The sequence below is a fragment of the Papio anubis genome, chromosome 6 (genome assembly GCF_008728515.1).
Source record: "Papio anubis isolate 15944 chromosome 6, Panubis1.0, whole genome shotgun sequence".
Taxonomy (NCBI): Eukaryota; Metazoa; Chordata; class Mammalia; order Primates; family Cercopithecidae; genus Papio; species Papio anubis.
The window spans coordinates 59,166,373-59,188,751 of record NC_044981.1 but is presented as its reverse complement, the minus strand read 5'-3'; the positions used below and the strand labels follow the sequence as shown (position 1 = coordinate 59,188,751).

General features: G+C 39.5%; 1 long non-coding RNA gene across 1 annotated transcript; it reads right to left on the bottom strand.

Moving 5' to 3' along the window:
- Positions 1–3,141: 3,141 nt before the first annotated feature.
- On the bottom strand, positions 3,142–21,324 carry LOC116275454. The gene is made up of 3 exons (XR_004184563.1): positions 21,175–21,324; positions 13,314–13,705; positions 3,142–5,319 (listed from the first exon to the last, which is right to left on the bottom strand). It is a non-coding gene; the product is annotated as an uncharacterized LOC116275454 (long non-coding RNA).
- Between the last annotated feature and the right edge of the window lie 1,055 nt (positions 21,325–22,379).

Below are 22,379 nucleotides of genomic sequence, written 5' to 3'. Positions count from 1 at the left end.
TGCACCTATCAATCCGTCATCTAGGTTTTAAGCCCCACATGCATTAAGTATTTGTCCTAATGCTCTCCCTCCTCTTCCTCGCCTTATGCAACTAATATTTGAAGGCAACTACTGAAAACCTCCAGTAGACAGCTAAATTAGACCACATGCAAGTATGGACTAAGTTATGTAATTATTGGCCATAATGTCATATATAGGGATGATTCATCAATTTATATAGCATAAAGCTATGAATTAAAGAAATGAATCTCTTAAAACATATCATAATTATTAACCATACAATTTACAATTATCTATTCTATAGAAGAAATGACCCAAGTCAATGTTTTTAATAGTAGTACATATACATTTAGATGTTATTGCTTAGTAACATTCATCTCTAACCTACCTATTGGTTGTTACTACAAAAATCACCATACCATCTGCTGCCTTTATCTTCCTCAGGGGAAGAGATGCACACAGTCACAGAGTTTATAAAATAACTTGAGTAAGCCAACCTCTAATTTCTGATACGTCCATATAAAAGGCAAGGGGACAACACTGATGATAGTCTTCTCTCAGTCTTTCAAAGCTGAACACTCATTTTGCAAAACTTCATTCTCATTGAACTCTCTGGAAATATCCTGTCAAATACTCCATCTTGAAAACATCCCTTTGACTTATGATTTTTACCTAACCTAATCCTCTTCCTCTGCTCCTGCAGTCATATTTGGCATTTCCTTCATTAGTTTCTCTTCCTTTCCTGCCCTCCACTCTCTTGTAAGGTACATCTTAGAGACCAGCTCTTCTAGAAGTCACCCTATATATCCCACAGTAGTCCACAGATGAATACTTGGCTTCCCCTCCTGTATCCCTTCTGTTGGTAACTGGTATAAACATTCTGCATCAGCCAGAAACCCAGGAATCATCTCGATTTTTCCCTTTCATTCATTTGGACAAATATTGGTTGGGCACCTAGATAAGGCCTTCTTTAGGTGCTGGGGAAGCAGTTATTAACAAGACAGATGAGGTCCTGGTCTCTCTCCATTTCATCCCCCATGTTCTATGAAACACTGAGGTCTCTCCATTTTCCCTCCCAGTTACTTTTTTTTTTTTCTCCTTCTTTCTATCCTCATTGCTTCTGGCTTCTCTGTCACAAACTATTGCAATAGCAATAACCTCCTTTCCAGTGTCTTTGCTCAGTCATGTCCTTCTTCCTCTCTATTCTCCTCTTTGTTACAGGGGATGGTTCTAACATGCAAGTCCAAACATTTCTTAGCTAATCAACATGTTTCATCATAGCATACCACCTAAGCTCCTCTGCATAATACACAAAGACACTTATCCAGCCCCTGCCATTTGCACAATCTCCTTTTGCTTCATTCAGCCCCACACTTGGCAATATTAGCACATGTGTACATCCTGTGTCATGTGACTGCGTCCTCCGCTTCTGTGCAGGCTGTTCCACCTTCCTGAGCCACGCATGCTTCATAGGCATGCCTCCAAAACACTGTCCTTTAAGCCTCAACTCAAAAGATCATTCTTCTTTAGAGTCTTTAACTCTTCCAGAAATTTTTGTTTGTTTTTTGAGACGGAATCTCACTCTGTCACCCAGGCTGGAGTTCAGTGGCGCGATCTTGGCTTACTGCAACCTCCACCTGCCGGATTTAAGTGATTCTCCTGCCTCAGCCTTCCGAGTAGCTGGGATTACAGGCCTGAGCCACTCTGCACCCGGCCTCTTCCAGAAAAATTTAACAATTAATCTCACTGCAGTTCATTGGTAACAATTCTCATATCTTTTTTAAACTATCTGGATATCTTTGCAAACCAGAACCACTATTTCCTTTTATATCTATAGTGGCTGTCACATAAAAATACTCAACAGTTTTTTAAAGAATGAATATAAAAATGCATAGTCCTTGATGCAGTAAACCTACAGTCAATTTAGAAAAGCAAAACATGTACTTAAAGTTTTGTTAATTAACAACACTAAACCAGGAACCTTGTCTGGCACACACAACCTCTATCACAATGTCTAATACATATCTGGAATATAAATAGCACTGAATGCAAAGATGTACATAAGTGATAGAAAACGTGGAAGTCAGAAAGTAGAAATCTCATCTAGCGAGAACCGTCAGAGAACAGAACATGTCCTCCAATGTGTTTCTCATCCTTCCCTTTCACTTTGAGCAATCCTCCACAACTAATGCTATAGCAGCCCGGCTGGTATTTGCTGTTCCATTCTCCCCTGCCTGGGCCCAGCTGCTTGACTCCAACAGTGCATAAACAACCAGTTCGTGCTACCTGAGATCCATCACGCTCGTTCAGTCCACCGTCAAGCTTCCTCTTGCCTGGAATGCCTGCCCTAGTCCTCTTTACCTCTCCCAGGACCTACTCATTCATGTAATGTTCTCTGACAAATTTGGATCTCTCATATTCTACCTACACAAAGCCTACATCGCACTTGTGGTTTTATTCATAATTTGGTATCTAATTAAATACTGTTTGGTCATTTATAATCACTGCTTTGAATTATGTAAAGGTACCATTTTCATAAATCAAAGCACTAGAATAGCAGCATTTCATAATCTCAATTTTATCCCTCAACAAGATTAATCATAAATTCTTTCAATTTATTTTGAATTCCCGACTGCATCATTCCTGTGCTGGATAGCTGGTGAAAAATCAATAATTACATGTTTATTGATTATTTCACTAACTGAAAGTCTCTCTGTGGACAGAGACTATCCTAGTTAGCTAATAATGCTATGTAGGCATTGATTGATTTGGATTGTAGTGAAGAAGTTAGGATCTAAATGAAGGGGGAGGGGAAATCTGTAGCACTGTTTGCATCTTTGAAATATAAGTTAAAATCTCAACTGTAGCTTGTATTAAAATTGTATAATACAGTGATAAAAAAATTTTAGGGGCTGGGCACAGTGGCTCACGCCTATAATCCCAGCACTTTGGGAGGCCAAGGCAGGTGGATCACCCGAGATCAGGAGTTCAAGGCCAGCCTGGCCAACACGGTGAGACCCTGTCTCTACTAAAAATACAAAAATTAGCTGGGCGTGGTGGCAGGTGCCTGTAATCCCAGCTACTCGGGAGGCTGAGGCAGGAGAATCACTTGAACCCAAGAGGCGGAGGTTGCAGTGAGCCAAGATCGTGCCATTGCACACCAGCCTGGGTGACAAAAGCAAAACTCTGTCTCAAAAAGAAAAAAAAAATTAGAAGAAATATATTTGACTTCCTGGAAATTTAATCTATGCATCTAAGCACTTTATGCACATAGCTTTCTGTCAGTCACTGGCATATAGATCTTCTATGCTGTGGTAATTATGAAAGGTTGCCTCATATTTTCTGCCAAGTAATTTCTTATTTGCTTCAAGCCCTTAGTTATAAACTGTAACAGAAATAAGAGTGCATAAGTATAGCTTGATGTTTTTCTGTGGAAAAAAATGGAATGAATGTAACCCTACAGAATAGAAAAAGAAAATTGAAGCTGGGAGTGTCACAGAAGCAATCGGCTCAGCCTGTTCTTCAGAGAGCCCTGGTAGGGAGCAGGCAGAAGGAAGATGCCTGATGAATGAGAGCAGGCTGTGGCCAATTCCCTAATGTAACACGTCGTTCAATTGCACAGCACTGAGGTATTTTATAAACAAAACTGACAGTGTATGCCCATATTCAATTTTTTATAACAGAAAAATGCTCATTATTTTCTTCTGTAATCACATCAGGAAGACTAGAAATCGTGAGAATTTTCTTCCTAAGAACCTCAAATTATCAAATCTTGGTTTTCATGGAATTAAATATCCTGTACTATAATGTCAAAATTGTCTGTTTTAAATTGTTTGAGTCTTTTAAAATAGTTTAAAAAGAAGTTAAGCTATTCACTTTCCCAACTGACTGAGAAACACATAAAAATTGTCACATGTGACTAGTACTCAAACAGGGTTAGAAATGACAAAGATATATAGATACTTGCAAATCTTCCCCCATCTTTTTTCAAATGTATTTCTGAAGAGGGAATATACCTTTAAGGATGATTCAAAGTGGGTAACCTTGATTTCACAGGGGAACATCCAGAGAACAAAAAGAGAAGGGGCCAAGTGCAAATCAATCAACAACAAGCCCACGTTTTCAAGTTTGTTCTATACTTGCAGTAAGCTCATGTGGTTTCATCTTGTGGGAATTTAAGTTTACCCACAAACTGGTGCTTACATCCTTTATTTTCACAGTCTCATCTCTGACAGCAAGAGAGATACAGATTTGCCATTTTTTCTAGTCTCACCTCCTTTTGCTTAAGAGATATAAAAATGTGGGCCATATGTATCCCCAAGAAATGCATTTTATCACATTTTTGTATGCTCTGAGCACAGCACTGGATTTGTTGTTCCTATCAACCCTTCCACACTGTCTGTTCACTAGCACAGATGCAAGTCAGGACACCGTATTAATTTGGCCACAACAAGTGCCAGTCTACATTGCCTACATTTTAATGGTTTTAATCCCATGAGGTAGACACTATATTGTATCCATTGTGCTCAATGGCTAATGATGAAACATCATGGTCATGGCTGTACATGGTTCTAATGCTCTCAAAACCCTAGAATATCCATAACTGAATAATCATATGAACAGAACAGGAAGCCAAAAGTTTGTCACTATGAACAGGAGCTATACAGATCTAAGATAAACAGAGACTATATGCTCTTTAAGAGTTAATCCAAAATCTTTAGTCATCTTAATTTTAGTTTAGCATCCCCTAAAGTAGAGATTGTAACTGAATATGGGATAAAAATGGCTCAAATGTCTAAAATCCTGTACCATTCAATACATCTTGTTCTGGTAGTAAGGACTTTCACTCATTTGGGTCTTGTTTCTCACATATCAACCTAGATATATATTTTTTGTTTTACTTTAGTTTTGATTCAAATTGCATAAACTTCTATAATTTTCCTAAGACCTTTCACATGTATCTAACTTTTCATTCATATCTAATTTCACCTTCTTCCTAAAAACTGAATATACCCTCTCACAGTCAGTTGAAAAAAACAACTGAAACTGAATTAGGTTTATCTTGGTGTCTCTGTCTCAGAATCATTGTTTTGTTATATAAAGAATATTTAATCAAAATATTGTTTCCTTCTTTCACAAATCAAAGGCATTACAAGCCCTTGAACTATAATCAAATATGGCTGCAAAAGTATCTTCACAAAAGGTTCCTCCAGATGGGAACTCCCACCAGTAATCAAGCGCCATTCTGTAAGCAATATTCCTTTGGTGGAAGAACCACAGCACCATCGTTGTGGCTCCTCTTACATTTTCTCTTTCAGCCTTGACAGGAAAGGAAGAAGGGAGAAGAAAAATTAACTTGTCACTTAGAATTTCTTAATCCACTTGGAAATATCTTTTAAAACACTTGAAGTCATTACTAGAGACAATCCTATGAGGTGTTATCTTTACCAGTTTTTTTCAAAAGAGTGAGATAACTGGAAGTGAGCAGCCAGAACTTAAATTAGCGAAATGTCCAAGATTAAGCACTCATGTCCTTGTACTACTTGGGACTTTGCTGAACTCTGCAAAGTACATTATCATATTAGAGGAATAAATTAGATTTAATAAATGATACTATTTTACCGTATTAGAATAAGTGTTTGAAGAAATAACAAATTACATCTATTATTCCTTTACTATTAAACCTTTCCTTCTAAATGAAATACTTTAGGAAATTTAATCTATTGGAATTAAAAGACTGTTGGATCATCTGAGGATTACCATGTTTCTATGATGTTAAAAGTCACAATATTAATCTTTGTGTTAACTGGAGTGTGCTGAAATACACATGAATTTCACAGCACTGTCTACATAAATGTTTTAGAGTTCCAATATGCCCCTTTAGAACAATCCAAGGAACAGCCTTCTAAACCATTCTGAACCCTTATGTAAAGAACTTAAGAATGAGCTCCTGCCACTTCCAGAGAAGTAGTTCTAATTTCTGGGGTATGCCCTAAGCACACCAAGTGAGAACACAAGCATGTACAGCTTTGTAACTTACAACACACAACGATTAGTGAGAATTGGTAAGAGAAACAGCAGGACAGGTGTGCCTCTAAAGTCTCTCCAAAGCACAGACTTGAATTACATCTTTTATAAATGAATTTTATGCTTCCTTTGAGGGTTTCATTAATGAATCTATGGCTTGAACCACTGGCTACTCTTGTCCAGGCAGTCCTTCAAGGTGGAACTAATTAGACCACTGCTAATTACAGTTACTTCATAGGCATGTTTTTTTCTCATGAGAATTTCATAATGATTACCATAAGGCACTCAGGGTTGCCACAGAGTTCTGACAATTTTCACTCCTTGTTATGTCTCTCTCTTTTGTCTTCAGGTCAAGCTGACTTGCACAATTTCTCCTGGGCATACTCTCTGAAACCTTTGATTCTTTTCCTCATTCCTATATAATAGATTTCCCCTTCTTGTTCTTACGTGCGAATTAAATCAGAGGCTATGCTGACAAGGTTCAGCCAGGTTGGAGAACTACCAATATACACAGTAAAACCTTTAGGTTTAACATCAAACCAACTACGGAAAAATCCTGCAAGCAGACCTAAGTAATTTATGGAAAAAATACCATAAGCTTAACTATAATTATATGCTTGTGACAAAAACATTTTTTCTTATTTGCTCCCAAGGTGGTATATATTTAAGATCTGTTACTATCACCACCACTCATACCTCCTGCATCAAAGTTTTAAAACCCATCTGAGACATCTTAGAATGTCCTGACACTCTCGTCTCAACTACTTTGCACTTTTCTTTCAGAATATTCATAGCAGCATCCTTTACCTTGTTTCCATGTTTCATCATCTTTCCCATCCCTAACAATGCCACCATCCACTTCTTCACCCAGACTAAGTCCTTACTTCCATTAACAAATCACTATTCTTGGTGCATTATGAGGCCAGATGATATTCTGACCACAGCATCTCATCTTGTTCCCCCAGGAGATGTGCTCTAACCAATCTTATGAGTTGCCGTTATAATGCCAAGTAAGGCTTGCCACAACATACCCACTTCGAAACTCACTGCTTGACGCTGTTGACGGAGTTGTTATGACTTTTCTTTTTTTTTTTTTTTTTTTTCCTGAGACGGATCTCTGCTCACTTCAAGTTCCGCCTCCTGGGTTCACGCCCTTCTCCTGCCTCAGTCTCCCGAGTAGCTGGGAATACAGGCGCCTGCCACTACACCGGGCTAATTTTTTTGTATTTTTAATAGAGACGGGGTTTCACCGTGTTAGCCAGGATGGCCTCGATCTCCTGACCTAATGATCTGCCCATGTCGGCCTCCCAAAGTGCTGGGATTACAGGCGTGAGCCACCGCGCTGGACCCCAGCAGTTCTTAAACATACCCTGTTCTTTTCTCCTCCTTCTGGGTTGCGGCAAAGTTCTCCCTTCTGATTTAAACAGCACACTTCACTGTATGTATGACTTTTCTTTCTAGCCAAAGAGAGATCCAGTTGTTGTTTTTTTTCCTGCGCATTTTTAAAGGATTTTTATTCACTTCCCAGATCTTGTTACTCTTAACTACTATTCATGTAGAGTCACTTCCTATTGTTTCCTTCCTCCTCTTTTTACTACTTGCACAACATAATCTCTCAAAATCCTTCCTTCTTAGCACCAGCTCTGAAGTAATATCCAACAAGTATCTCTTGCCTTGTCTAAAAATCTTCCTAAGCCTGATTTCATTAAGATTCACTGTGGGTTTGTGTTCTGCATACCAAGTGAGCTTGGTTCCAATTCTTTTCATGAAAAAAACTCTCACTATGTCAATTGCTAAACATTTCTACATGACACTACAAATGTGGATTTTCACCTGTTTCTTTGTAACTTGACAAATATAAAAATATAAATTGCTCATATATTTCCCAAAGCTACTGGAAGAATAATGTTTAATAGAAAGCTGAATTTGAGAATGAAATAATTCTATAGCACTGGTGGTTGTTTGAATATGCCATTGCTTATGTTATTATGGGCTGTTAAGTCAAGAAATTCCCATTATAAGAAATTCCAGGAAAGTGACATAAGATATAAAAATCGATGCTTAAAAATGATGCCTTCAAGTCATTTCATTACATTTCCATGTTTGATCCTTGAAAAATTTTTATTTGGATCAAATGATGCCCTGAAGCAATTTGGGCTATAGCCAAAAAAATAAAACAAACAAACAAAAAATAGAAAGAAAAATTATACTACTCCTGACTCCTGTTCCCGACCCAAGAGGTTAACTAGGAGCCAGGAATGCCTGCTTTCCAGACTTCATAAAATGGGGGGATGAAATCAGGTACACACAGTTAAGGTCAGGCCAGAGTTGCTGAGAAGAGGAAAGAAATATGCATTTATTGAGTACCTACTATGTGCTAGGTTGGCCAGTGGACTAATGCTTACACATTAAATCTCACTTAATCCTTAGAATAATCTGAAGAGATATTATCATCCCTTCTTGTTTCCCAGAAAGAAGCATTTGGGAAGGGGGTACTGAAGGTGTGAGAGAGGGGCACAACCCCAGTCAGACTTGCTTCTCCTTCTCTGCTGCATGGACATGGACAGTGTTTAAGAGCACAGGCTCTGGAACCAGGCTGTCTTCAGACTCAGACTCCACCACTTAGCAACCACGTCGCTTTCAGACATCCATGTGTGCATCAGCATCACCCCACACATACTGCCCTGACAGGTTTCAGTGTCTCATCTACATACAAAGGCTCTAAGTGGCCTCAAATGTTCAGGAAGGTCTCATTTTCATTTTGTTCTTTCCTGATTTGTGTTATGATGACACCAAGGAGAGACAGCTACATAATTTGTGGGACCCATTATAGAATAAAAAGGCAAACTCCCTTGTTCAAAAAGCAGGGAGAAATGCCATTAAAGATACTAAAATATAAAGCATTTTTCTGTCTTCACTGATCTCTCAACATTATAGTGACTTAGAATGAGTAAGAATAAGCTTAGAATGACTAATCTTAACTTAGAAAGACAACACAATGTCTTTTATTTGCATTTATGCTATTCTAAGTTAAAAAATTAAAATATTAAATTTTACCATTCTTTTTATATTGTTCAATGCCACTTTAAAATAGAAAATACTGTGATTTGGAAGGAAAATTTAAAAGGACAGATCAATTTGGGTGAAAAGTTGAGGAAGAGAGAGGAATTGAGGGTGGTTCTCATTTCTCTCATTTCTCCCTGCTTTTTGAACAAGGGAGTTTGCCTTTTTATTCTGCAATGCCAGTTTAAAATAGAAAAGTATTTAACACACATGCAAAATCACCAAAATTACACAATTTATCTTTCAAAGCTTGTGCATGCATATGTACTTCCTTATTAACAGAACACCAGAGACACTACACAAATTTAAGTTAACTGTCTTCATTTCAGTTGTTGATATGCACACTATCAACACTCTCGACCTTTGGCTACTGATGAGTTAGGTAGGAGTGAGAGGAAAAGGAATTGTGGACTTCCTTCTCTTTCTCTTTTCTTCTCTGTCATCATTTTCAGTGTAAATAATTAGCTAATACAGAAAAGTAGCAGGAATAATGATGAAATAATAGGGTTCCTTGATGGTTCATGTTTCTTAGACCACCACTCCCTTCTTCCTGCACTTGAAGTAAGTTCTGGCCCAAATGGAGCATGGCCTCTTGGGACTGTCAGATCCCCCACTTAGTCATTAAACGTAATATATTTAGCATGTACTCATTTTGCATATCACTGAACTCCCAGTACTGTGGAAACGTTGTTCTCATGGGATATCACAAGCCTTACATGTGAAAGAGCAAACATGCATATTGTATTTATGGGTCTCCTCTGTTACCACTCATGTTTGCTGCTTCATGGACTTCACTTTCAAAACACAGTTCAAAGATAAAAGTATTAAGAATTTCAAGACAGTGACACAGAGCATTAAACCAAGCAACAGGGCACTTTGGAACTTAAAGCCCCATTCAACCGCACAAGTTTCATGCCTTGGCCCTCTTACAGTTACTAATACCAATCTGGCCTTATTACCAAAAAAAAAAAAAAAAAAAAAAAAAAAAAAAACCCGTTGGGGATCCTGTTAATAAAATATTTCTAGGATCTAGCTTCAAAGATTCTCATGCAAGTGGTATAAGACAGGTTCCAGAAAGTGTATTTTTGAAACATTCCCTAAGTGATTGTAAAGAACTTCTCGGTTTGGAAACACTCTAGAGCACTTCCAAGTCACTTTCTAGGTACTGGCCATGGCAGTAAACTACTTTTCTTCCTCTTATCTACTCCATCATTTACTACCAGAGTTGATACTCAGGGAAGGTCTAGAGTGGAAGGAGTAGCAGAGGAAAGGAAAGCAACCTGATGGACTCATGGCATGGGAATAGGATGCTATCATCTGCTTGATGGGTGATTAGTTCCCTGGCTCTCCTTATCCCCTCCTCTTGGTGCATCCACAGTCCTTTGCCCTGGGACAGGTCTAGAGGCAGGAGCACCTGTAAATTAAATTCAGCCTTTTCCCCCCAACTGTTCCTTTCCCAGGCTCCTAACTCCATGACTGATCCTGCCACTGAACCTGTTCTTTAAGCCAGATTCTGCAGAACCACCCTCAACTCCTCTCTCTTCCTCAACTCTTCACCCAAATTGATCTGTCCTTTCAAATTTTCCTTCCAAATCACAAGCAAATTTCCTCCCCCTTTTTCTGTCCCCTCTGCCACTACTTTAATTTATTTAGGTGTTTAATGTATTTCAGTATCATTTCCTCTTCTGAATCACTTGAATGACATTCCAGTGAGCCTCCTTATCTATCTCTATATTCTATCTTCAACATTACTAGGAGATTCTTCTAACATCCGGATCTAATACACTTCTCTTATTCGATATCCTTTCATGATTCCTAAGAGTCTCCGGTAAAATACTTAAATAATTCATTGTAGCATATTAGGCCCTTAAAGGTATAGCCCTTTCTCCTTTTTCAGTTTCCTTTCCTGCCACAGGCAGTAAATGCCAGTCAAGCCCACATCCCAGCAGTTCTTCTTCTTCTTCTTTTTTTTTTTTTTAGTAACTCGCTCTGTCGCTCAAGCTGGAGTGCAGTGGCGCGAACTCGGCCTACTGCAAGCTCCACCTCGCGGGTTCACACCATTTTCCTAACTCGGCCTCCCGAGTAGCTGGGACTACAGGCATGCGCCACCACGCCCGGCTAATTTTGTTTTTGTATTTTTAGTAGAGACGGGATTTAACCGTGTTAGCCAGGATGGCCAAGATGGTCTCGATCTCCTCACCTCGTGATCTGCCCACCTGAGCCTCCCAAAGTGCTGGGATTACAGGCGTGAGCCACCGCACCCGACCCCAGCAGTTCTTAAATACACCCTGTTCTTCTCTGTTCCTCCTGGGTTGCTGCAAAGTTCTCCCTTCTGATTTAAACAGCACTCTTCACTGTATCCTCTTTTTTCATCTAACAAGCTCCTGGTTGTCCTTTTCTGGGTGAGCTCAGAAACAAACTGAAAAATCGCCTTTTTGCTTTCCTAACCCTCCTCCTCACCTTGTCTTAATGGCTGCTCTCATTTGTTTCTACTCTGCTCTTCATGGAACTTGAAACAAACCTCCTATCTCCTCCTCACCAGGCCATCAAGGACCTAAGGATAGTAATGATGCTCCTGGCATGAAATGGGCTCTCAAGGAGAGCACAAGACAGAAAGGAAAGAAGGATATAGCTGAAGTCAATACGCCCTCCCACTACCTTACAGTTCAACTGGCACAATACTGGCTCCATTGCAATAACCTGGACAATTTGAAAGACAATTCAAATCCCCTCCAGAAGCTCTCAGAAAAATTTCCATTCGCAACCCACAGAAAAATCTCATGTTTTCTCCTCCACCCCTCCCAATTTCTTCTATATCCCAACAGCTGCCAGAAAGACTATCTCCAACCTCTAGTAGTAGTTTTTCTCCTTTCTGCCTTTCTAACTGCCTTCCTGAATCTACGTTTTCTCCGGAAACATTGAACTTTCCATTTTAAATATACAACCCAGCTAACCTGATGCAGCATTGCAGGTGGGAAGAAATCACCAGAATGAGAGGAAGTAAGAAAGAGACTTGCCTTAAGTTCCCAATGTACTTGGTCAATGGTAGGCCACTTAATACAGTTGCTCTTGACCATGACTGTATATTAGACTCACCTAGAGAGTTTTCAAAAATAACTCCGCTCAGGGCCCATGGCAGAACCTTTAGAAAGGCAGAGGCAGCGTTCAAGTATCTCTAAATAATATCTCTGTCTTCCACTTTCCATTGCCTCAGGAAGCCCACCTCTCCACCCTGTCTGGAAACCTACATCCCTGCAGATCTTTCTCTCCTTTACCCTGATCAAAGTAACAATAGAAGCCCAGTCAACAGACAAAGCATCATTCCTATAAATGCAGATGGAGGAGTCTGTGTATACTCATAATAAATTTTTTCTATGTCAAGGACTCAATTCAACTTTTTCCCCCATGCTTAAACCTCTTACATCTAGGGGGTTCTTATGTCCTTCCTCTAAGCAGAAGTCTTTGCCTCAGTTTCCTGACTGCTAGCCTCAGTATTGAATTATTCTTTTGCCCCACCCACTAACATACCTTTCAGAAGCTCAGTGACGTATTTGGGTCCCTGCTTCCTGTGAACAGATCTCTTGCTATATGCCAACTGATCATATAGACTTCTTAATCCCACCAAGGATACTGCTAGCATCTTCCCCTAAGTGATTAATGCTGGGTCTCTCCCAACCACTTCCCTTGTCCTGTGGGTCTTTAAGAACTGTCTCCTGAGTGCTCTGGGTCCTGTAACTCACTGTATTGCATGAATGGCTCTGAACTAATGCAAGGAGAGAGAGAAGAGGGAACACAGAAACAACCCACCTTTAAATGGTCATGGGGCATGGTTAAGAGCTTTTGTAATAGAATAATGATAACATATTCTGAGCAATGATAGGAATAAATTGATCTTTATACTATTCTCAAATCATAGAAAGAACTTCAAAGCTGACGCTAGGTCATCTCAGCCTTTTGAATCTTCTTAGCTACCAGAGCAGTTCTACTCCATTGTGAAGTTCTCCTTATTGTAAAGTGCATACTGAATTTCAATCCGACAAAAGGAGATTTTAATCCCATTCAACTTTTTAGGTGATCATTGATCATTCCCCAGGTTGACCAGAACCCTCATGGCTTCAAAGACATAAACTCTTGGTGCTCTGTTTCTGGGGCTGGGAATAACAACAGCCAGTTGCACATGTACCTAAATGCTGACAAGAGACTAAATATGTATTATAACTTACCATACTGATCTGTAATTCAGAACCAGTCAGTAGAATAAAGCTGACGGAACTCCTGAATTTCCTCTCAGTGAGCTTTCCCCATGTGTCTTCTCATTCCAGGATTGAATGGCGATGACTTCCTGGCTGTGGGCCTGCTCAATGGCAGTGTGGTTTATAGTTATAACCTGGGGTCTGGCATAGCAAGCATCAGGAGTGATCCCCTCAATCTGAGCCTTGGAGTCCACACTGTTCATCTGGGGAAGTTCTTCCAAGAGGGCTGGCTGAAGGTAAAGAGTCATTCCTTTGTCTCTTCCACAAAGTGAGCACTAGTATATTGTTGGATCTGTGCTAAGGTACAGAGGTGAATAGCCCATGATGCCTGCATCCACGAAATTCACAGACTGTTGTACCAACTAGGGAAATAGAGAGATGATTACAATTAAGTGGTGTAAGAACAGATAAGAGGGATTACTAACATAGATAAGGGTGAGAGAGAGGAGTCAGAAAGTGCTTCCCAGAGAAGGTGATGCTTGAGCATAACTTCAAATAGGAGTTAGGAAAGAACACAATGGTCAGTATTAAATTAAGGAATGGTCAGTATTAGCTTAAGGAATGCAAGTAGTTCAGCGTGGTTTTGAGGTCAGGAGATGGGGGAGCAAGAGAAGTGGTTAGAGACAGATAAGGTCTATATTATCAAAGGGCTTAGATGTGCTAAGAAGTTTATATTTTTATCAAAAGAACTATGATGAGCTACTTAAAACAGGAACGTGGGTACCATGTTGATTTCTAATTTTTGATAAATGACTCTGGTGGTTCTATGGAGAATTGATAGAAGAGAAGGAAGGCTAAATGGAGGGGAATCAGCAGGATGCCAGCACCTAATCTTTGAAGAAACTTGATTTTGATTGAAATGCAAAACCATGATTGCTCTATTAATATATCCGTGGTAACAGACACCAGCAGAGAAGCAGAGAATTGAGTGGTATCGTGTTTTATATTTCTTCAAAATCCCTGTCTTTGTAAATTTTTTATGCCAAGTTAATGGGAAATAACAAAAGAGTATCTTAACAGTTCCCCCTGGGGAATTAATTCCTTTTTAAATAGGTTTTGACTTTTTTCTCCTTTTGAAGGTAGATGATCATAAAAATAAATCCATTATCGCCCCAGGAAGACTGGTTGGTCTCAATGTCTTCAGTCAGTTTTATGTAGGTGGCTACAGTGAATATACTCCAGATCTCTTACCAAATGGAGCAGATTTTAAAAATGGTTTTCAAGGTAAGGCATGGACATTTTTTATACTATACCTACTCATTTCAAATGTTGAGGGAAAAAATATTTTAAAGAGTATACTTCTATTTCCCAAACCAGCTACATAGTTTGCTTTCAGACTTGAACAAAGTTTGATTTTAATCAGAAACATTCATTTACTACTTTTTTTTTTTGAGAGGAGTTTCGCTCTTGTTGCCCAGGCTGGAGTTCAATGATGCAATCTTGGCTCACCATGACCTCCGCCTCCTGGGTTCAAGCGATTTTCCTGCCTCAGTCTCCCAGGTAGCTGGGATTACAGGCATGCACCACCATGCCCAGCTAATTTTGTATTTTCAGAAGACGGGGTTTCTCATGTTAATCAAGCTGGTCTCAAACTCCCGACCTCAGGTGATCCACCTGCCTGGGCCTCCAAAGTGCTGGGATTACAGGCATGAGCCACCGTGCCTGGCCTCATTTACTGTTTATTGACCACTTACTGCATATGTATTAGATGTTTAGAATGTTTTAATGAACAAATAAAAGATTTCTGCACTTATTCTAGTTGGAGAGAGGAACACTAAATGTAATTAATTATCTAGTCGTATAATGTGATAAGTTCAGTGGGAAAATGGAAATCGAGAGCATGATTTTAAGCAACCAGGATTATGGGTAATTGTTTATACAGGGTGCTTTTTAAAATAGGCTGAGCAGGGTAGACTTTAAAGAGTCACAGTAAAAATTGAAACTCCATCTAACTTTGGAGTTTAAAAGGCAAGAGACAGACAGCACTTAACCCATCCATACCACCAAGGGGTAGCCCACAGAGGCCAGAGCCAGCCAAGGGGATTAAGGGGAACATTGTGTTTGGGTGAGTCACAGTCTGTCTTATTGCCACAGTCTGTCTTCCTGTGTTCAAATAGGAATACAGGCTTGGATCTTCCTTATAAAGCTGATTCATACTGTAATAGCATTCTAAAATAAAGACATGCTTTGAATTGTTATAATTTATTTGGTGAAAATAGACTTTTTGGTAGATCCTGGTCCCAGGGTATTTGTTCAAAGGTCTGTTCTTATGGTGTCCTCAGCCACTCAACCAGGTCCAGCGTACTCTCCATGAAAAGTAAAGGGTCAGAGATAAGGATCCCTGAGAGACAGGAGCTGTCATCAAGCACCATTTCAGGCATTTGAGTTATCTACGTACTTCATTGCATTATTTTCCCAACCTTGACTGACTTCTGCCTAAACACAAATGCAGGAGGCCATGTACTTGAAACATATAAAAGCAACACAGCTAATCCAGCATAATACAAGGTCAGGTTCTAATAAAATTATTTTGTCAAGGCTCTCAAAGAAACTTTTTCTTTGAACTTGTAATCAGTGCTGATTCTCAGAAGGGTGTCTTAAAGAATAGTTTAGAGCATATTAATCCACTAACTGTAATAGAGAGTTCAATGATTTTTTCACAGCAGGAAACAGTATGAAAAGGATTGTAAAGGCATAACAAATCAATGAGTTTTTTAAAACATTATATTCAATGAAAGGGATGGGTAAAGCTATGAATGTGAAAGAAGTATATCTTCCACTAAATGAAGCAGAGACACTGAAGGGTGGTAATCAAAACCTGTTGTCTTTTATTAATAGACACAATCCTTATATAAGTACTTTGAAATGGATAATTCTTCTGTATGAGAGGCTAGTATAGCATCAAAGATAAGAGTGTGGCTTCTAGAACCCAACTTGCAAGATACATGCCAAACCTCTGCCACCTATATGGTTCATGACCTGGCCGGTCACCTAACCTCCCCCTGCCTTATCTGTAAAATGAGATAATAACAGCACTTCTCTTGCTATGTAGTTCTGAGAGTGAGTTAATGGAGAGAGAACACAGATTAGTGCCTGGCTTAGAGCAAGTCCTATGTGTTAGCACTGATGATGGTGCTAAACGTGGGAGAGGCACAGCTCCAGTCACGTGCTTGCTCCCCTTTCTCTGCAACACAAACAGAGGTTAACAGCACAGACTCTGTAACCAGCTTGTCTTCAGATGCAGACACTGTCACCTATTAGCTACATAACTTTTAGCCTGTTATTTAAATTCTCTGCACCTCCATTTTCTCCTCTGCAAAATAGAAATACCTACTCCATAGAGTTTTTATGGATTGATCAAGTAAGTAAAATAATTGTGTTAAGTGCTTAGCCCAGAAACCAGCATTCAATAAGGACTAAATAAATGTTAACTCATTACTCTATCCTGCTATCATAGGTTTCAATATTTGCACATTTGTTGAAGTCTAATGCTTCCTGGTTTCCTTTGATGTTGTTTTCTCCATTCTATTAGGAACTTTTCTTTGTATCTTAAGGATGAGAATAAAAAGAGGTTTTCATCAAGACCTGTCATTTTCTCCTTAAGTGTGCCAATGAGCCTGAGATCAGCACACACATAGCTGGCCCCTTCTCTGACAGAAACACTAAGATTGCACACTCTTGGAAGTATGTCAACTGCCACAGTCCTTAGTGAGAATGGGAATCTTGGGCGAGTCTTCTTGGGAATTGCCACTTATGCCACAGTCTTATAGAAAATTCAGGACCTTGAGATCCCCTAATTTTATCACTCATCTCTTGGATCCTCTCTTAATGTCTGCCTTCCCTCCACTCTAAACTAGCATTTACTATTTATTATAAATCACACCATATTGTTACCATTCTACTATGACAACCAAATTGCAACTGTACCATAAAGCCATGGTTCCCAAAGCTGATCTCTACTGGTTCTGAAGAATAATATAAGATAACTTCTTAAAAATACAGATTTCTGAAGCCTACCCAAGAACTATTGAATTGAAATCTTTACAGTGGGTTCTAAAAATTTGCATTTTAACAAGCCTCCCAGATTTGGAAGCCACCATGTATTTTTTAAATTGTCTCACTCTCTCTTTTTTTTTTTACTTTAAGTTCTAGGATATAAGTACAGAACGTGCAGGTTTGTTACATAGGTATACATGTGTCATGGTGGTTTGCTACACTCATCAACCTGTCATCTAGGTTTTAAGCCCTGCATGCATTAGGTATTTGTCCTAAGGCTCTCCCTCGCCTTGCCCCCCACCCCTCAACAGGCCCTGGTGTGTGATGTTCCCCTCCCTGTGTCCATGTGTTCTCATTGTTCAACTCCCACTTATGAGCAAGAACATGAGGTGTTTTATTTTCTGTTCCTGTGTTAGTTTGCTGAGAATGATGTGGAAGCCACCACATTAATTAGTCATAATGATGCAAAGCAAATGGAATTTTCTGAATTTAATAATTAGAGTAAAGATATCACATTTGTCCTTAGAATTACAATTAAATCATGCAATAAAATATTATCTGATCTAGGCTTTAACATTTTTATAAACTCTTTATTTTACTTTTTTTTTTTTTTTTTAGACAGAGTCTCACTCTGTCATCAAGGCTGGAGTACAGTGGTGTCATCTCAGCTCACTGCAACCTCCATCTCCAGGGCTCAATTAATCCTCCCATCTTAGCCTCCCATGTAGCTGAGCCACCAAACCCAGCTAACATATCCTTACAAAGCTGATTTATCTTGAAGTAGAGTTATAAAATAAAGACATGCTTTAAATTGTTATAACAATTCATTTGGTGAAAATAGCTTTTCAGTAGATCCTAGTCTCAGGGTACTTGGTCAAAGGTCTGTTTTTATGGTGTTCTCAGCCATTCAACCAGGTCTGGCCTACTCTCCATGAACTTGAGAACTGCATCATCACACCCAGCTAATTTTTGTATTTTTAGTAGAGACAGGGTTGTTTCCAGGTTGCCCAGGATGGTCTCAAAATCCTGGGCTCAAGCCATCCGCCTGCCCCGGCCTCCCAAAGTGCTGGAATTGCAGGCTTGAGCCACCGCACACAGCTGATTCCTATAAACTCTTGATAAATAACTCTAATCCAAAGTTCGTGATCTGAAATACAAATCCTTACTGATAATAAAGCCCATTTGTTTTTGTTCTAAAAAATGTCTTATAATGAACCATTATTTTTTCTGTGACTTTTAATGCTCATAAAGGTATTAACCACCTTAAATAATCTACATCTGCCAAATACACTGTGCCTTACTGTTTTATCTGCCTTAATAAGAGCAGTTCTCCTCTTCTCTGCTTTCCAAAGTTGCATCTGCTACAAAGCTGCAGAGTTCTCAGAATGAGGCTCATGAATGGTGGTCTCAGACTGGGCATAGAATGAAGGAAGGAAGAAAAGAAGATATGGACTGATAACAGATCTCCAGCACCTGGAATGGTGCTTTCACACAGTACATGCTTGTGACATGTTGTTACCACCATATCTTTCCCAGACTCTCTTACAGCTATGCATGACCATGTGCCTGAGTTCTGGCCAGTGAGATGTCAGCAGGTGTAATAGTTGCCACTTCCAGGCCTTACCTATGAAAATCCTCTGCATAGTCCTGTACTGTTTGCCAACCCACCTTGATGCCAACCCTAACCACCCTTTGGACTTTACATGAACAGGAAATAAGCTTCTAGTGTTACAGCAACTAGTGCTTATTGATATGGAGGTTATTAAATATTTACTACTCAACTGAATAGAGTGGACATGAGATAGATTCAGATTCATTAACAACCCTGTAAAGGAGAGTTATTCTCATCTAAAAATAGCCAACACTGTCAGTACTTTTTGTTTCTTGAGAGTTCAAATTTTTCTCCCTCCTTTTTTTAATCATATGAGATTCTTCAAACAAGAGCCCATACGGGAAAATGTAGTTAGTTTACTGCAATAATTTAAAAACCTTCTGCTGTTTAAAAAAGAAAAAAAAAGTTATTACTTGTTTGGTATCTAATCAGTCTAATTTTCAATATACACATGGCTCATGGCTCCATATCACATACAAGATATATGCATTATGTACTGAATGTTTGTCTCACGGTACTACACCAAGCAGATTATGTTTTATCTACTATATTAATAATAAAATAATATATATTCCACAAATGTCTTCCAGTTTAATCACTCCAATTGCTTAAAAAACATGATATGTTGACTAACATGAAGCATCTCTCTGTAAAATAAATGCATTTCGCTATTTGTATTGGCTAAATGTTTCTCTAAATTGACACATTTTTAGTGAAAAACATATTTCAATAGTTCGTTATAACAAAAGCATTTTATTTACCCATATAAAAAAGAAACAGTTTAAAATGAACACTTCCAGACATTAAGTTATAGTAATTTAACAAAGTATTCCTGTGTATGATTATAAAAAAAATTAAAAATCCAGTATTAGCATCCAATAATTTTTGCTAAGAAGAAATCTGCAATTTTATGACATAGAAATAGAAGATACCTGAGACAGTGTGATAGAGGGTGGAATGGTGGCATGGAACCCAGGACCTACTAATTTATAGGCGTTGCACAGATAGTTTATTTATATTATTTATTCCTCCTAACTCATGAAATAGCTACTTTTGTCCCCATTTTAATGGTAAAAAGATTAGCTTCGGTTAGACTTTGCATTATGTAGCCATTGTGTAGGAGAGATCATATCTGAACTCAGACTTACCTGACTCTGTCATCTACTTATACTTTTGCTTTCTGCAAAGTGCATTTCACTCTGTAAAAGGCATGGGAAGTCATGCTTTGATAATTGAGCTAGTTGGTTATTCATTTGTAAAGCATCTAGCATTCATTCATTTCTCCAGTCAGTACAGTATTTTGGTCATGGCCTATGTGTGCGTGTAATAGTAAATGGCAGTACTTGGAGGAAAACAAAGATTAAGCCTGAGGAAAAACAATCACTGCTCTCTCATAAGGAGAAAATATTGATGCATGCAGAGAATGGTGCTTGTCAGTAAAAATGCTAGTGAAAACTAAGTTGGAAAGTACATTCTCTACCTTCCATAACTGAACCCATTTTTTTTCCACCATGAGAAATTACTTCATGATTTTTGTTTCTGAAAACGTTTTGAGAGATCATTCCAAAATGGCAGAATAGGAATAGCTCAAGTCTGCAGCTCCTAGTGTGAGCAATGCAGAATATGGGTGATTTCTGCATTTCCAACTGAGGTACCGTGTTCATCTCACTGGGACTTGTTGAACAGTGGGTGCAGCCCACAGAGTGTGAGTCGAAGCAGGGCAGGGCATCACCTCACCCGGGAGGTGCAAGGGGTCGGGGAATTCCCTTTCCTAGTCAAGGGACACCGTGACAGATGGTACCTAGAAACTCGGGACACTTCTGCCCTAATACTGCGCTTTTCCAACGGTCTTAGCAAATGGCACACCAGGAGATTATATCCGGTGCCTGGCTCAGAGGGTCCCACACCCACGGATCCTTGCTCACTGCTAGCACAGCAGTCTGAGATGGAACAGCAAGGCGGCAGCAAGGCTGGAGGAGGGGCGTCCGCTATTGCTAAGGCTTGACTAGGTAAACAAAGCCGCCAGGAAGCTCGAACTGGGTGGAGCCCACCGCAGCTCAAGGAAGTCTGCCTGCCTCTGTAGACTCCACCTCTTGGGGCAGGGCAGAGCTGAACAAAAGGCAGCAGAAACTTCTGCAGACTTAAACATCTCTATCTGACAGCTTTGAAGAGAGCAGTGGTTCTCCCAGCAGGGAGTATGAGATCTGAGAATAGACAGACTACCTCCTCAAGTGGATCCCTGACCACCGAGCAGCCTAACTGGGAGAGACCTCCCAGTAGGGGTGAACTGACACCTCATACAGCCGAGTGCCCCTCTGAGATGAAGCTTCCAGAGGAAGGATCAGGCATCAACATTTACTGTTCTGCAATATTTGCTGTTCTGCAGTCTCCACTGGTGATACCCAGGCAAACAGGGTCTGGAGTGGACCTCCAGCAAACTCCAACAGACTTGCAGCTGAGGGTCCTGTTAGAAGGAAAACAAACAGAAAGAAATAGCATCAACACCAACAAAAAGAACATCCATACCAAAACCCCATCTGTAGGTCACCATCATCAAAGACCAAAGGTAGATAAAACCACAAAGATAGGGAGAAACCAGAGCAGAAAAACTGAAAATTCTAAAAATCAGAGTGCCTCTTCTCCTCCAAAGGAGAGCAGCTCCTCGCCAGCAACGGAACAAAGCTGGACAGAGAATGATTTTGACGAGTTGACAGAAGTACGCTTCAGAAGATCGGTAATAATAAACTTCTCCGAGCTAAGAAGAATGTTCGAACCCATCACAAAGAAGCTAAAAACCTTGAAAAAAGATTAGACAAATGGCTAACTAGAATAAACAGCATAGAGAAGACCTTAAATGACCTGATGGAGCTGAAAACCATGGCACGAGAACTACGTGATGCATGAACAAGCTTCAGTAGCTGATTCGATCAAGTGGAAGAAAGGATATCAGTGATTGAAGATCAAATGAATGAAATGAAGCAAGAAGAGAAGTTTAGACAAAAAAGACTAAAAAGAAATGAACAAAGCCTCCAAGAAATATGGGACTATGTGAAAAGACCAAATCTACATCTGTTTTATGTACCTGAAAGTGACAGGGAGAATGGAACCAAGCTGGAAAACACTCTCCAGGATATGTTCCAGGAGAACTTCCCCAACATAGCAAGGCAGGCCAACATTCAAATTCAGGAAATACAGATACGCCACAAAGATACTCCTCGAGAAGAGCAACCCCAAAACACATAATTGTCAGATTCGCCAAGGTTGAAATAAAGGAAGAAATGTTAAGGGCGGTCAGAAAGGTGGGGTTACCCGCAAAGGGAAGCCCATTAGACTAACAGCAGACGTCTCAGCAGAAACTCTACAAGCCAGAAGACAGTGGGGGCCCATAGTCAACATTCTTAAAGGAAAGAATTTTCAACCCAGAATTT